The following is a 17,653-nucleotide window of genomic DNA, read 5'->3' on the forward strand; positions in this document are numbered from 1 at the left end:
CATTTTATGCCGTTTTAAGGACTACACCATCTATAAAAAAGCTCTATAATTCCTGTGAGAAGCGGTCAGATATGATAGAGGACCTTTAGAAACTAAAAGACCTGCATAAACAGGTCAAAAAGGGAAACAATAAGTCCAGCAGAGAGCACATCTACAGGTTTAACAAGCAGCTCCAGCAGCCGTGCACCCAGCATATAAACCATGTACGAGTTTCGTCTTTCTCACTGATGACAAAGACTTGAGTCTGAAAGGAAACCTTTGTGATGCTAAAAGAGCAAAGATGTAATTAACATTTATAAATACATGAGTCACCTAATTGACTGCATGTGTGTGCTATAGCAATCAAAAGCTGGAACACATCTGCTCATTCAGAGAGAATAGATAGGTGAATAAATATGAACTTTAGCTTCAAGCTTTAAGATTTGTCTCGGAAGCCTAAATCAACCTGTGAAAAACAGCCACAGAAGTTAAATACTTGTCCAAATACTATTGGCCACATTCTGTAGCATGTGGAATACATCAAAGAGGAGAGCTGTATATTTTCTAAAATTCAGGGGCAATGTGGTTTTAATCTGTATTTTTTTTTTTTAAATGGCAGAGATCTATCAAGTTCATCTGAAATAAAGAGGATGCAGCTGGTGAAAGAATTCCATCCATCAGCAACATAAGAGTAGCATCAATATATCACCATGAAAATAACCAAAAACAAAACAGCTTCATCTTTCAGCACCTTTCAATCACTCCGCTGGCCTGCAGGATGAAGGTGTTCTGGTTCTGTGCTGCTCAGGTTTCCTAAAAAACCGCTTTTTTTTTTAGTTTTTAGAAGCTTATTTGCAAAAATCAGACATCAGCTAAACACATGCTGGAGGATCAGGGAGAGAAAAGAGGACGAAGCAAAGATAAACACAAATAAATCATCATCTGTCAGATGGTTTTTTCCCACAAAGTGAAAAATCATCACATCTTTACACGAGTAAAACCAGAAATAATGTTCAAATGTTCCTTTAAAATATTCTAAATAAGCTAATCTCTCCATCTATGTCTAAATATATATATATATATATATATATAAGTAAAGGCTTGAACTTGTGAACCAAATGGCATAAGATTATATATATATATATCTTATGTATATATATATATATAATCTTATGCCATTTGGTGCACAAATTCAAGCCTTAAAAGAAATCCAAAGAGACAGAATCTGGCCTGAAAGATAGGCCAGATTAAGATATATATATTATACAAATATATATAAGTAAAGGCTTGAACTTGTGCACCAAATGGCATAAGATTATATATATATATACATAAGATATATATATATATATATATATATATATATAATCTTATGCCATTTGGTGCACAAGTTCAAGCCTTAAAAGAAACCCAAAGAGACAGAATCTGGCCTGAAAGATGGGCCAGATTAAGATATATGTATATATATATATATATATATATATAAAGTTGTATAAACATAAAAAATGTTATATATACATAAGACATATATATATATATATAATCTTATGCCATTTGTTACACAAGTTCTAGCCTTAAAAGAAACCCAAAGAGACAGAATCTGGCCTAAAAGATGGGCCAGATTAAGATATATGTATATATATATATATATATAAAGTTGTAAAGTTGTATATACATAAGTAAAGTTATATATACATAAGACATACATAGATATATATAATCTTATGCCATTTGGTGCAGAAGTTTAAGCCTTAAAAGAAACCCAAAGAGACAGAATCTGGCCTGAAAGAAACACCAAATGAAAAAGAAAGAGATCCAAAACAACCGCAAATTAAAACAAGTACAGAAACACACATAAAAGCAGCCGCACAAAGACAAAAGAAGGGAAAACAGCCGTAACACAGACACATAAACGGACTTAGAGGACAGGATACAACAATCAGGACGGACAGAAGTGAGACCAGAACAGACAGAAGAACCGGTGCTGAACTGGGTCCAGCCCTGAAACATTGGTTACCAAAGCACCAATAAGCTGCAAGACAGATGGTGCTGCTACTGGAATTTGGGTCACATTCATTCCTTCTATTAGTCTCTAATGATGAAGAAGCATCTGAGGAGCCTGTTAACTGTCTGCACTCCAGTCAGGGACTCCTATAAAACCTTCTGTTAGCTGTTCCTTCACCTGCACAGCAGCCTGCTCCTGACTCCAGAACCGTTGGGTTTCAGCTTACTGAGCTTTCCCAGAGATCCCAAATCCAGAGGAGATGCTGTGGAGGGAACATAAATGTAGAAAAAAGAGGAGGAGGAAGCTTGAATAATATCCTCTGGTAATAATAAAACCTTCATGATCATCACTCCAAGTGACCACAGAAGGACAAAAAAGACACAAAACTACCAGAAAGACACAAAACAATCGTCCTAAAATAACTAAATAATTCCAAAGGACATAAAATAACTTTAAAAATCCCCGTTTTTCAGAGCCACTCTGGGTTTTTCATGTTATTAGGGCTCATTTTATGCCGTTTTAAGGACTACAGCATCTATAAAAAAGCCCTATAATTCCTGTGAGAAGCGGTCAGAGATAAACACGAATAAATCATCATCTGTCAGATGGTTTTTTGCCCACAAAGTGAAAAATCATCTAACTAACTAATCAAACTAACTAACTAACTAACTAACTAACTAAATAATTCCAAAGGACATAAAATAACTTTAAAAATCCCCGTTTTTCAGAGCCACTCTGGGTTTTTCATGTTATTAGGGCTCATTTTATGCCGTTTTAAGGACTACAGCATCTATAAAAAAGCCCTATAATTATAATAATAATCTAATCTCTCCATCTATTTATTATTATTTATATTATATTATTATTATTATATTATTTATCCCTGTTTTTCAGAGCCCAGCCACAGAAAGGAAGCCCATTAAAAGGAAAAATGTGGCTTTTGTCACATTTGAGGACGTCCGTTCATCCATTTTCTATCCATCCATTTGAAAGTGGTAAAAGCCAGAGCTTGAGCAGCACTTTGCTGGTTCACCTGATGAAAAAGGCATATTCACTCTGGGTTTTTCATGTTATTAGGGCTCATTTTATGCCGTTTTAAGGACTACAGCATCTATAAAAAAGCCCTATGATTCCTGTGAGAAGCGGTCAGAGATAAACACGAATAAATCATCATCTGTCAGATGTTTTTTGCCCACAAAGTGAAAAATCATCACATCTTTATGTGAGTAAAACTACAAATAATGTTCAAATGTTCCTTTAAAACCTTCTAAATAAGCTAATCTCTCCATATATTTATACATATAGATGGATACACACACATATATATATTTACACTTGTAATCTTATGCCATTTGGTGCACAGGTTTAAGCCTTCAAACAAACCCAAAGGGAACATAAATGTAGAAAAAAAGAGGAGGAGGAAGCTTGAATAATATCCTCTGGTAATAATAAAACCTTCATGATCATCACTCCAAGTGACCACAGAAGGACAAAAAAGACACAAAACTACCAGAAAGACACAAAACAATCGTCCTAAAATAACTAAATAATTCCAAAGGACATAAAATAACTTTAAAAATCCCCGTTTTTCAGAGCCACTCTGGGTTTTTCATGTTATTAGGGCTCATTTTATGCCATTTTAAGGACTACACCATCTATAAAAAAGCCCTATAATTCCTGTGAGAAGCGGTCAGAGATAAACACGAATAAATCATCATCTGTCAGATGGTTTTTTGCCCACAAAGTGAAAAATTATCACATCTTTACGTGAGTAAAACTACAAATAATGTTCAAATGTTCCTTTAAAATGTTCTAAATAAGCTAATCTCTCCATCTATTTACATATATATATATACACTTGTAATCTTATGCCATTTGGTGCACAGGTTTAAGCCTTAAAACAAACCCAAAGGGAACATAAATGTAGAAAAAAGAGGAGGAGGAAGCTTAAATAACATCCTTCCCTTCTGTGCTGATACTGGTAATAATAAAACCTTCATGATCATCACTCCAAGTGACCACAGAAGGACAAAAAAGACACAAAACTACCAGAAAGACACAAAACAATCGTCCTAAAATAACTGAATAATTCCAAAGGACATAAAATAACTTTAAAAATCCCCGTTTTTCAGAGCCACTCTGGGTTTTTCATGTTATTAGGGCTCATTTTATGCCATTTTAAGGACTACAGCATCTATAAAAAAGCCCTATAATTATAATAATAATCTAATCTCTCCATCTATTTATTATTATTTATATTATATTATTATTATTATATTATTTATCCCTGTTTTTCAGAGCCCAGCCACAGAAAAGAAGCCCATTAAAAGGAAAAATGTGGCTTTTGTCACATTTGAGGACGTCCGTTCATCCATTTTCTATCCATCCATTTGAAAGTGGTAAAAGCCAGAGCTGGAGCAGCACTTTGCTGGTTCACCTGATAAAAAAGGCATATTCACTCTGGGTTTTTCATGTTATTGGGGCTCATTTTATGCCGTTTTAAGGACTACACCATCTATAAAAAAGCCCTATAATTCCTGTGAGAAGCGGTCAGAGATAAACACGAATAAATCATCATCTATCAGATGGTTTTTTTGCCCACAAAGTGAAAAATCATCTAACTAACTAATTAAACTAACTAACTAACTAACCAAATAATTCCAAAGGACATGAAATAACTTTAAAAATCCCCGTTTTTCAGAGCCACTCTGGGTTTTTCATGTTATTAGGGCTCATTTTATGCCGTTTTAAGGACTACAGCATCTATAAAAAAGCCCTATAATTATAATAATAATCTAATCTCTCCATCTATTTATTATTATTTATATTATATTATTATTATTATATTATTCATCCCCGTTTTTCAGAGCCCAGCCACAGAAAGGAAGCCCATTAAAAGGAAAAATGTGGCTTTTGTCACATTTGAGGACGTCCGTTCATCCATTTTCTATCCACCGGGAAGGTCGCGGGGGGGGCTGGCGCCGTGGTTTTTGATCAGTCTTTGATATCTCTGTGAAATATTTTGACCTTTTCGAACAGCTGGAGGGGAAACGTGAGCCTTGGATCCGGAACAGACGTCCAGATGTGACAAAGGGTGATGTCAAATCTCTGCTCCTAAAAAGCGACTCCAGCTGTCGTTTGTGGGGTGATTCATGGGGAAATGTTTCGTGTTTGACTCCAGAACAACGGTTCGTTGCTGTTTGCTGAAGCAGAAACAGAGGGAACCTGGGTCAGCTTCATCAGGAAAGCCCTCACACACCTGAGGCCTGCAGGATCAGGGAGGTAACCTCAGGTTCAGGTCTGATATCGATCAGATTAATCACTTAATCGCTCCTTCCAGCTGTTTTACTCTTCAGCTTGCTGGGAATCGATCATTAAGAGGTCATCTGATGCCAACTCCACCATTTTACATGAATGCACACACCTGGGTTGACTCACCGAGGCGATAACCGGCCTCATGGCACCCCCCCGCCATCAGGATTAGTTCAGCCAGATCACCGTAAGATACCCTGGATACGCTGAAGCCGCTCTGTGGTACAGGCCCCTGGTGTTTATTCAGCTTTGACCGCGTTCTCACCACAGGATTAATGTCTAAGACAGAAGGAGTCTGAGGTAACGCTTTGGTGTTAATATGAAACCCAGGATATTTGGTTTTTCTCAAGGATTCATGCTGCAATCGCACTTAAAAGACCAGTAAAACGTGGATTAATAGATAACTGAGCTCACAAGAAGCAGCTCATTCCTGTTACTGGAAGCTTATTAATGGCGGTCATTTCATCAGAGCCGAGCAGCAGGTTGATTTGGGGCGTCTTAATGGGCTGTTTTTCAGTAATAATTTAACAAACAGATAAATGTGGGAGGAGCTTAATTGCATTACTAAACATAAGAAAGATCAGACCATACCTGACCCAACATGCCCCCCAGCTCCTGCTGCAGGCCATGGTCTCCTAACTGGTCTCCTAACTGCTCTCCTAACTGGTTTCCTAACTGGTCTCCTAACTGGTCTCCTAACTGGTCTCCTAACTGGTCTCCTAACTGGTTTCCTAACTGGTCTCCTAACTGGTTTCCTAACTGGTCTCCTAACTGGTCTCCTAACTGGTCTCCTAACTGGTTTCCTAACTGGTCTCCTAACTGGTCTCCTAACTGGTCTCCTAACTGTTCTCCTAACTGGTCTCCTAACTGGTTTCCTAACTGTTCTCCTAACTGGTCTCCTAACTGTTCTCCTAACTGGTTTCCTAACTGGTTTCCTAACTGGTTTCCTAACTGCTCTCCTAACTGTTCTCCTAACTGGTCTCCTAACTGGTCTCCTAACTGTTCTCCTAACTGGTCTCCTAACTGGTCTCCTAACTGTTCTCCTAACTGGTCTCCTAACTGGTCTCCTAACTGGTCTCCTAACTGGTTTCCTAACTGGTCTCCTAACTGGTCTCCTAACTGGTTTCCTAACTGGTCTCCTAACTGGTTTCCTAACTGGTCTCCTAACTGGTCTCCTAACTGGTCTCCTAACTGTTCTCCTAACTGGTCTCCTAACTGGTTTCCTAACTGTTCTCCTAACTGGTTTCCTAACTGGTTTCCTAACTGGTTTCCTAACTGCTCTCCTAACTGTTCTCCTAACTGGTCTCCTAACTGCTCTCCTAACTGTTCTCCTAACTGGTTTCCTAACTGGTCTCCTAACTGGTCTCCTAACTGGTCTCCTAACTAGTCTCCTAACTGGTTTCCTAACTGGTCTCCTAACTGGTTTCCTAACTGCTCTCCTAACTGGTCTCCTAACTGGTCTCCTAACTGGTTTCCTAACTGGTCTCCTAACTGGTTTCCTAACTGGTTTCCTAACTGGTCTCCTAACTGGTCTCCTAACTGGTCTCCTAACTGGTTTCCTAACTGGTCTCCTAACTGGTCTCCTAACTGGTCTCCTAACTGGTTTCCTAACTGGTCTCCTAACTGGTCTCCTAACTGGTTTCCTAACTGCTCTCCTAACTGTTCTCCTAACTGGTTTCCTAACTGGTCTCCTAACTGGTTTCCTAACTGGTCTCCTAACTGGTCTCCTAACTAGTCTCCTAACTGGTTTCCTAACTGGTCTCCTAACTGGTTTCCTAACTGCTCTCCTAACTGGTCTCCTAACTGGTCTCCTAACTGGTTTCCTAACTGGTCTCCTAACTGGTTTCCTAACTGGTCTCCTAACTGGTCTCCTAACTGGTCTCCTAACTGGTTTCCTAACTGGTCTCCTAACTGGTCTCCTAACTGGTCTCCTAACTGGTCTCCTAACTGGTTTCCTAACTGGTCTCCTAACTGGTCTCCTAACTGGTTTCCTAACTGGTTTCCTAACTGGTTTCCTAACTGGTCTCCTAACTGTTCTCCTAACTGTTCTCCTAACTGGTCTCCTAACTGGTCTCCTAACTGGTTTCCTAACTGGTCTCCTAACTGGTCTCCTAACTGGTTTCCTAACTGGTCTCCTAACTGGTTTCCTAACTGGTTTCCTAACTGGTCTCCTAACTGGTCTCCTAACTGGTTTCCTAACTGGTCTCCTAACTGGTCTCCTAACTGGTCTCCTAACTGGTTTCCTAACTGGTCTCCTAACTGGTCTCCTAACTGGTTTCCTAACTGGTCTCCTAACTGGTTTCCTAACTTGTTTCCTAACTGGTCTCCTAACTGTTCTCCTAACTGGTCTCCTAACTGGTCTCCTAACTGGTTTCCTAACTGGTCTCCTAACTGGTTTCCTAACTGGTCTCCTAACTGGTCTCCTAACTGGTTTCCTAACTGGTTTCCTAACTGGTCTCCTAACTGGTCTCCTAACTGGTCTCCTAACTGGTCTCCTAACTGGTTTCCTAACTGGTCTCCTAACTGTTCTCCTAACTGGTCTCCTAACTGGTCTCCTAACTGTTCTCCTAACTGGTCTCCTAACTGTTCTCCTAACTGGTTTCCTAACTGGTTTCCTAACTGGTTTCCTAACTGGTTTCCTAACTGCTCTCCTAACTGCTCTCCTAACTGTTCTCCTAACTGGTCTCCTAACTGGTCTCCTAACTGGTTTCCTAACTGGTCTCCTAACTGGTCTCCTAACTGGTTTCCTAACTGGTCTCCTAACTGGTCTCCTAACTGGTTTCCTAACTGGTCTCCTAACTGGTCTCCTAACTGGTTTCCTAACTGGTCTCCTAACTGGTTTCCTAACTGGTCTCCTAACTGGTTTCCTAACTGGTCTCCTAACTGGTCTCCTAACTGGTTTCCTAACTGGTCTCCTAACTGGTTTCCTAACTGGTTTCCTAACTGGTCTCCTAACTGGTTTCCTAACTGGTCTCCTAACTGGTCTCCTAACTGGTCTCCTAACTGGTCTCCTAACTGGTTTCCTAACTGGTCTCCTAACTGGTCTCCTAACTGGTTTCCTAACTGGTCTCCTAACTGGTTTCCTAACCGGTTTCCTAACTTGTCTCCTAACTGTTCTCCTAACTGGTCTCCTAACTGTTCTCCTAACTGGTCTCCTAACTGGTCTCCTAACTGGTTTCCTAACTGGTCTCCTAACTGGTTTCCTAACTGGTCTCCTAACTGGTCTCCTAACTGGTTTCCTAACTGGTCTCCTAACTGGTTTCCTAACTGGTTTCCTAACTGGTCTCCTAACTGGTCTCCTAACTGGTTTCCTAACTGGTCTCCTAACTGTTCTCCTAACTGGTCTCCTAACTGGTTTCCTAACTGTTCTCCTAACTGGTCTCCTAACTGTTCTCCTAACTGGTTTCCTAACTGGTTTCCTAACTGGTTTCCTAACTGGTTTCCTAACTGCTCTCCTAACTGTTCTCCTAACTGGTTTCCTAACTGGTCTCCTAACTGTTCTCCTAACTGGTCTCCTAACTGTTCTCCTAACTGGTTTCCTAACTGGTTTCCTAACTGGTTTCCTAACTGGTTTCCTAACTGGTCTCCTAACTGGCTTCCTAACTGTTCTCCTAACTGGTCTCCTAACTGTTCTCCTAACTGGTTTCCTAACTGGTTTCCTAACTGGTCTCCTAACTGGTCTCCTAACTGCTCTCCTAACTGGTCTCCTAACTGGTTTCCTAACTGGTTTCCTAACTGGTTTCCTAACTGGTCTCCTAACTGGTCTCCTAACTGGTTTCCTAACTGGTTTCCTAACTGGTCTCCTAACTGGTCTCCTAACTGGTCTCCTAACTGGTTTCCTAACTGGTTTCCTAACTGGTCTCCTAACTGGTCTCCTAACTGGTTTCCTAACTGGTTTCCTAACTGGTCTCCTAACTGGTCTCCTAACTGGTCTCCTAACTGGTTTCCTAACTGGTTTCCTAACTGGTTTCCTAACTGGTCTCCAGCCTGTGAAACCTCTGCAGATGGTCCAGAACGCGGCGGTGCGTCTGGTCTTGGATCAGCCTAAAAGAACACGTCCCCCCTCTGTTCATTGAGCTCCTCTGGCTGCCCTTAGCCGCCCGCATCAGATCCAAGTCCCTGATGTTAGCTACAAAGAGCTTAATGGAGCGGCTCCCATCTACTTGAAGGCTCTTGCAAAGGCTTCTGTCCCAACTGGGTCCCTCCGTTGGTCCCAGGATTGTCGTCTAGCAGCTCCTACACCACGCCTAAGACAATCCAAACTCTGTTCATGTGTCGTCCTACGATGGTGGAATGACCTACCGAGCGCTACCAGAACAGGGGCGTCCCTGTCTATCTTCAAGAAGCTCCTGAAAACCCAGCTCTTAGAGAGCATCTCCTATCCCAGCACTTACCTTGTACTTCCCTCCCCCCTCTATCTCTGCACTTTATCTTTCTGCACTTCCTTCTATGCCTGCACCCTATCTCTACTCTGTCCCCTCTGACAGAGTCGGACTCCTGGGTTCCTTCTATGGAGCTTATTGTTAGCTTTTTATAAAGCTGTTATATCTTCATTTGTAAGTCTCTTTGGATAAAAGCTTCTGATAAATACAGAAACAGAAACAATTGTGAATTTGGCTGCATTAATATCCCGTCTGTGAGCACAGGAAGTGGGAGAGGAGCAAACATATAAAAGACTGGAACAAAGCAGAATGCATTTCCTTATCTCGTTTCCTTTTTATTCGATGTTGACTGATGCTGGAAACTGTTGCTGCAGCGAATATTAGCTGCTGACAGCTCGGTTCACATTTGCCGCACAGGCAGGGAAGCCGATGGGTGATGAAAGGATGAAGGAAGAGCGCTGCCATCGTGACACATTAGTTATGAAACTCTTTCACTTAGGTCAGACTACATGATCTTTTGAAGTCTGGTTTTAAATTAAACGTAGTTTCCTGAGATGACAGCCTAAAATTATCCAGAACTTGCAAAATGCTTGCTGGTTTCACATGAAATTCACATGAAAGACCTTTCAAACACAGTTTATCCTGTCTGAGGTGTCAGTTTGTGAGCAGTTGATGTGGAAAACTGGGTAAAAAGTAAAGATAATAGCATTGTTCTGAATAAAATCTTCATATATTTCCCATCACATAACTGTAGCTGGATTTTTCCATCAACTGTTACTCAAACAGGAGGAAGGTCTCTGCCAACCTGTGATTTCTTTATATCTAAAGTGTTGTTTTTCCTCTTTTTGTGGATATTTAGTGTTTTTTTTTTTCAGTTTTCTCATTTTAAAAGAAGGAAAGCTGTGGACTTTCCATCTTATTTGTTCTTGGGACTGTTTTCAGCAGCGGATTAATACACGTTTGATTCCTTCGTGCGGTTTTGGGGAAGAATGACCATCAAAATGACCACGACTGTTTCATTGTTCAGTAATGGGTCTTTGCTCACTTCAAGGTTTTAATTCTGACCAAAAAACTTTGGGAAATTCACACCTACATGCATTTCATAAATGTTTAACTTGATGTTAAAAGGATTTCCTTTGATGACATCTTAAGAAACACGAGGAAAAACCCACAATGGTTACTTACAGACCTTTACTGACTGTTTAGAGATGCCACAAATACCTGCTTTTCCAATAAAATTCAGCTGTCATCACAACCTAAAAGAAGCAAACTGAAACTGGGATCAGAGACCTCGGTCCTGGATCTGCTAACTGTGACCACATGTGACCCAGGTGCTGCACTCAGAACACGGGCAACGCCCGAGATCCATCAGGAGGGGCTGAAATCCGATTAAAAGGTTAACAAAAGAGACCAGAGGGTCGTGAAATTCTTTGTAATGTAAACTGAATTAGGTGCGTTGGGAAAGAAAGCAGCCGAAGAAAGATGAAAGCTAAAGAGATCTTTGTCATCGTTTCTCATCTGACTTCATGCTTTTAAGTGCCGCCGGTTTGTTGACATCATAACCAGATGGTCGATGACAGCGAGCTCTGATAAGCTCAGAGGAGAGCTTTAAGGTTCATTATAAATTTACAGAGAAGCACAAAATGACTAAAAAAAAAGAACCTGAGAGAAAAAACTGATTAAAAGCAAAAGATGAAAAATGATAAACTGCAAAAAAACGGGACTATGGACACAAATAGTGTTTCTGTAGACTAAGACTTTAACTTTTTATGCTACAAAGTGAGAAATATAAAGCAGAGAAGTCAGAAATCTAAGCACAGGAAAGGAATAAATATCTGCTGCTCTCCGATTGATCGGATCTTTGGATCAGCAGCTCTTAGTGCTTCAGACATCTGGCTCATTAGGGTGTTCACACGGAAAAGAAAATATGCTTAAAGATAAAAACATTCAGAACTCAGAGATGCAAAAAGAAACCAGAGATATACAAAACTACCTCAAAGAAACGAAGCTCGAGGCAGAATGACGAAAAAGAGACAGGATACAAATACCACAATGAGCTCAATGTACACAAAACAGGCACAAATACTTCGAAATGACTTCATAGACCACATTTACTGAAAACAGCACGACTAATACCAACAGATGCCTCAAAGAGACAGGAAACAGATGCAGGGCAAAGTGAGAAGAAATGTCCCATCAACAAAATCACAGAAGCTCCAGAACTCAAACCCCTAAAGGCAAAAGTACAAAAATAAAATGTGAGTGTCCAAAAAAAGGCCCAAAGAAGCAGAAAGAATCTCCCGCCGTCCCCACAGAGTTAAGGCGTCACACCTGCTGCAGGGAGTTTGAATCTGTCCTAAACATCCGTGCTCCTCATGCTGCGATCATGTTGAAATGAGGCAATAAGCCGTTTTATATAAATCCTCCATGTTATAGCCCACAACACCTTATAACTGCAGGATTTTACGATGCAAGAACATTTGAAGGTTGTTTCACTCGGTGCTTTAGCTTAAAAGAATTTATCCGGCTGCCAAAACAAAGAGGGCATCAGTTTTCATTTTAAAGCTGTTCAGGTAAATGTTCCGCCTCTCTTCTCCGTTTTAATGACAGTTTAATGACAAGTCTGCTGAGATAACAACGCAAGCATTTCAGTCAAAAGGAGTTATTAGTCTTCACAGGTCATTGGGGGTTGAACCGTTTTCATCTTTTTCCACGTCTGCAGACAGACTTTATCAGCAGTGAGGAGAAGTGAAGCAGCAGGAGGCCGGCGCTTTCAGTCACCCCGGCCTTTTAACCCCACAGTCGACGCCGTTCTCCACCACAAAGAGCAATAAACGAGTTGTTGTGGACGAGTAAAGACGAGGAAACAGCCAGCAGAGAAGTCAGGTGACGCACGGAGTTCTCCTTAAATACAGAAAGAACTAAACTTTGTGTTTTAATGCATGTTATTGCCTTCATTCTTCAGTAACAGGCTTGGATGGATGTCTTGGAGGGCTGATCAGACACAAGCCCTGCAACCCAGAAGCTCAGGGCTCCAGACAGATAACAGCTACCTGAGGACCGGTGTGAAAGAACCAACAGCTCCACTCCATCATGCTGTAAAAGCAGCAAAGAATCAGCTCCTCCAAATCAGAGCTGGAAAAGGGTGGGATGCTCTCTCCGGGTCGGGAATGAGATCCTTCCCCAAGGAGGAGTTCAAGTATCTCGGGGTCTTGTTCACAGTGAGGGACGAATGGAGCGGATCGGTGCGGCGTCTGCAGTGTTGCTCTGCACCGACCCGTCGCTGTGAAGAAGGAGCTGAGCCAGAAGGAGAAGCTCTCTACTTACTGGCCAGTCTACGTTCCCATCCTCACCTGTGGTCACGAGCTGTGGGGAGAGACCGAAAGAACGAGATCGCGAATACAAGCTTCCTCCGCAGGGTGTCTGGGCCTCCCTTAGAGATAGGGTGAGAAGCTCAGTCATCGGGAGGGGCTCGGAGTAGAACCGCTGCTCCTCCGCATTGAGAGGAGTCAGATGAGGTGGCATCTGGTTAGGATGCCCCCTGGACGCCTCCCTGGGGAGGTGTTCTGGGCCCGTCCCACTGGGAGGAGACCCGGGAAGACCCAGGACACTTTGGAGAGACTATGGCCTGGGAACGCCTCGGGGTCCCCGGAAGAGGTGGAGGAAAAGGTGGAGGAAGAGCTGGAGAAAGAAGTGGAGGATGAGCTGGAGGAAGAGGTGGGGGAAGAGGTGGAGGATGAGCTGGAGGAAGAGGTGGGGGAAGAGTTGGAGGAAGAGGTGGAGAAAGAGTTGGAGGAAGAGGTGGGGGAAGAGGTGGAGGAAGAGGTGGAGGAAGAGGTGGAGGATGAGCTGGAGGAAGAGGTGGGGGAAGAGGTGGAGGAAGAGGTGGAGGAAGAGGTGGAGGATGAGCTGGAGGAAGAGGTGGAGGAAGAGGTGGGGGAAGAGTTGGAGGAAGAGGTGGAGAAAGAGTTGGAGGAAGAGGTGGAGGAAGAGAGCTGGATAAAGAATTGGAGGAAGAGGTGGAGGATGAGCTGGAGGAAGAGGTGGGGGAAGAGTTGGAGGAAGAGGTGGAGGATGAGGTGGAGGAAGAGGTGGAGGATGAGGTGGAGGATGAGGTGGAGGAAGAGGTGGGGGAAGAGGTGGGGGAAGAGGTGGAGGAAGAGTTGGAGGAAGAGGTGGGGGAAGAGTTGGAGGAAGAGGTGGAGAAAGAGTTGGAGGAAGAGGTGGAGGAAGAGGTGGGGGAAGAGGTGGAGGATGAGCTGGAGGAAGAGGTGGGGGAAGAGTTGGAGGAAGAGGTGGAGAAAGAGTTGGAGGAAGAGGTGGAGGAAGAGAGCTGGATAAAGAATTGGAGGAAGAGGTGGGGGATGAGCTGGAGGAAGAGGTGGAGGAAGAGCTGGAGGAAGAGAGCTGGATAAAGAATTGGAGGAAGAGGTGGAGGAAGAGCTGGAGGAAGAGCTGGAGGAAGAGAGCTGGATAAAGAATTGGAGGAAGAGGTGGAGGAAGAGTTGGAGGAAGAGGCCGGGGACAGGGACGTCTGGATGTATGGATGCTGTAAAACAAGTGTGTTTCTCACTCTTCATTTATCAATGACCATAAATGGAAAGAAATTCCCACACAAAATGACCAAAACAGACTCAGCTGCAACAAAGAGATGCAAAACAACCAAGAAGATGGGACCAGAGGTGATGCAACACCGCAATGAAGCAAAACTGTAAGACATAATCAACCGAAGTAGAAGCTACAGGCCCTAAAACTACAATAAGGTCCAAAACAACCGAACATGGCCCAAAAGCTCCCAAAATTAGTGCCGTTTCCTTGAGCTTCTTGCATTCTGTAACCATCCCAGCTGAATGCCGAACCCGAACCCATCCATAACCCATCCATAACCCAGCTTTGAGCCTGAAAACCCTTTAAACACGTGGGCCCACCGTGATGCTTTCAGGTGCCGTCCGAGAGACTTCAAAACAACCAACTTAACATCTGAAACTGATGACATACAACCACAGTTACACAGTTTTCCTCGTCACTATGGTAACAATGAAAGTTATTGGAGAAGGGAGACAGTGGGACATCTATACAGTCTCTACATAATGAACGTCACAAATCAAACCGTCACCTCCTTACACTGAAGCTTTTCTGTGAGTCCTGCAATCTGACACCTAAAAGCATCAGTCTCTGATGATTTATCACCAAAACTTGCTGCTTTTAATGGTTTTATACGCAACGCCACACATGTGATGAAGACTTCTCCAACCATCTTCAAAGGGATTAGAAACACAAGCAGGGAGACGATCCAACACAATGTTAGTTTTGTTTTGTGTTCGATTTCCTTCCCGATAGAAAAAAAAACAAAAGCCACATCCTTTAATATACCTTCCAACACCAGATAATTGTATGTTCTACCAGGCACAGCATGCTGTGGTTTATAACACAAACAAGAATCCATCCAAACAATTAGTTTTATAGCTTCAAACAAACACAACCATTTTATAGATTTCCCACTGCAAACTTTAAACCAACAGGAATTAGAACTTATCATAAATAGGATAAGGCTTTATCTCTCATTTCAGTCCAACATGTTACAAAACACCGGCTGCGGTTGCTTGTGTTGCCATCCATGAAGGCGAATGCTTGACCTGTAGCGCGCAACAGGCTCCGTAAAACAAATGCATGCCTTAGAAAGAGCGAGTCCAGCTTATATCATGCAAATAAGAGTGAAAGCAGACGCACAAAAGTGTTATTCAGGAATTATTAGAACAGCAGAAACTGCAAGTGTTGGCTTGAAATCTCCCCATTTGCATGACAATGTGCTCATAAAAAGCAGTACGCAACCATCTGGGGAACATGTGATACGAGTAAAAGCTGCAGTAAACTGCTTCCTAGGATGAAAACAAAACAACCAAAAACAGACACGAGCAACTAAAGATAAAAAGCCATCCAGTGTCACTGTTTCAGACCAACTGGTTGAGCAAAACTCAACTCTAACCAGCAGCTGTCTGCACAAACGGCTCATGTCAAAGAGCCCGAGGTGCTCCTCTGACCTCTGCACTCCCCAGGTACCAATCTGATTGGATCTGCTGTAAGGAAGTACATGAAGGCCCCCCCCCCCACAGCCCACAGAACAAAGCATCCTCTGGATCCTGGTACGAGACGCTGCAGGACGACTTCAGATGTTCTTTGCCCACACTATATCTAGCAGGTGGTCATAATGTTATGGCTGATAATGTTATACTTTTCATTTAATGCTGTTCTTAAAGGTGACATTCTGCCATTTTTTAACATTTTGATATTTTTCTGAGGTGTTATTGGGAGGTTTTGTGTTGGTTTAAGCACAGTGGCTCTTGCCCAGGCCTTGAGAGTAAGCAGAGAACAAGCGCTCACCTGCTGGCTGCTGCACATTCACAGTCTTTAGCTAACTCTGCTGGAACATTAGCCTCAGATATAGTTTATCCACTGGGCTCTTATATCCTCTGAGGCTGCTGCTGGATGGAAGATGCATGCTCCTCAGTGCAGCTGACAGCAGAACATTTCCACCAGAAGCTGGCTTCATCCGCCCAGCAGGGTGGATGTGAGTGGGCGGGGCTTAGCAGAGGAGGCGGAGCCAACGAGAAAGACTCTTTAAATGAGGAACTTTCAAACAAAGAACTAAATAAATACCAGGGCTGTGTTTTTGGGGAGTTTTACACCTGCTGGTGGCTTCAGACGCCCTGATATATGCGGGGAAATAGTTTAGCAGTTAGCTGTAAGTTAGCAGTTAGCTGTAAGTTAGCAGCAGATGCTAGCAAACAGCGTAACTCGTTACCCTCAGATATAGTTTATCCACTGGGCTCTTATATCCTCTGAGGCTGCTGCTGGATGGAAGATGCATGCTCCTCAGTACAGCTGACAGCAGAACATTTCCACCAGAAGCTGGCTTCATCCGTCCAGCAGGGTGGAGGTGAGTGGGCGGGGCTTAGCAGAGGAGGCGGAGCCAACTTAAGGAGTGACGGCTTGTTAAATGAGGAACTTTCACACAAAGGGAGCTAAAGAAATACCAGGGTTGTGTTTTTGGGGAGTTTTACACTTGCTATACTGATATATGCTCCCAGGAACGATAGAAAGGGAATTTTTTCATAATGTGTTCCCTTTAAAACCAAACAACGGTCCCTGAAAGAAGCGAATGTGCTGCTGAGGCCGCTTCCTGCTCCTCCACCGCCACCTTGCTGGCATTCCCATCTGACCGGAAAGGTTGAGGTGAACCTTTGTGCCACAAAGTAATCTGAATGCCAGGAACAAACCACCAGAATCAGTGGGAAGCAGCAGCCTGCAGGTTGCATTTTCCACAGAATTAAAAGGATTTTTGCTTTCAAAGGAACCTCTAATGAGGTCGTAAATACCAGCATCTGGAATCAAAATGGTAAATTCTTTTCAATTGTGAAAAAGTCGCTGCAACCTGCGTCCTACCGAGGGCAGAGAGCAGCAGGAGAGTGTGAAAAGGAGAAGTTTCCCCACCAACAGCTTCCAGGAAAACAGCCACAACATTAACGAGCTTTTGCATCATCTTTCACACCTGCACCAAACAAATCTCCATCTGTTTGTGACAGATAACCACGAATGTGGAGCAGAAAAGACGTTTATGTGCAGCTCAACTGCATCAGAGAATATGGATTCAAAGAACTACCGAACAAGGCACAAAGGAATCATAAACTGAATGAATAATAAGTAAATTAAAGATGAGGAAGTTTGAACATCTTCATTTCTTTTATTCTAATATTTAGTTGCTTATTTTCTCTATATTCAGACTGTATTAATGAGTATTTTATTTATTTCTATGTAAAGTGGTTTATTCTCATTTCATTTCATTCTATTATGTTTATTATATTATTATTATTATTATTATATTATAATGTTTATTACTATTATATTATGTTACGCTTATGTTTGTTCAGTTTAGGGACGTTTTGTTATATGAAAGCAAATGTTCCCATACAGTATA

This window comes from Leuresthes tenuis, unplaced genomic scaffold (genome assembly GCF_036924035.1).
Source record: "Leuresthes tenuis unplaced genomic scaffold, fLeuTen1.0.hap1 SCAF_13, whole genome shotgun sequence".
NCBI lineage: Eukaryota > Metazoa > Chordata > Actinopteri > Atheriniformes > Atherinopsidae > Leuresthes > Leuresthes tenuis.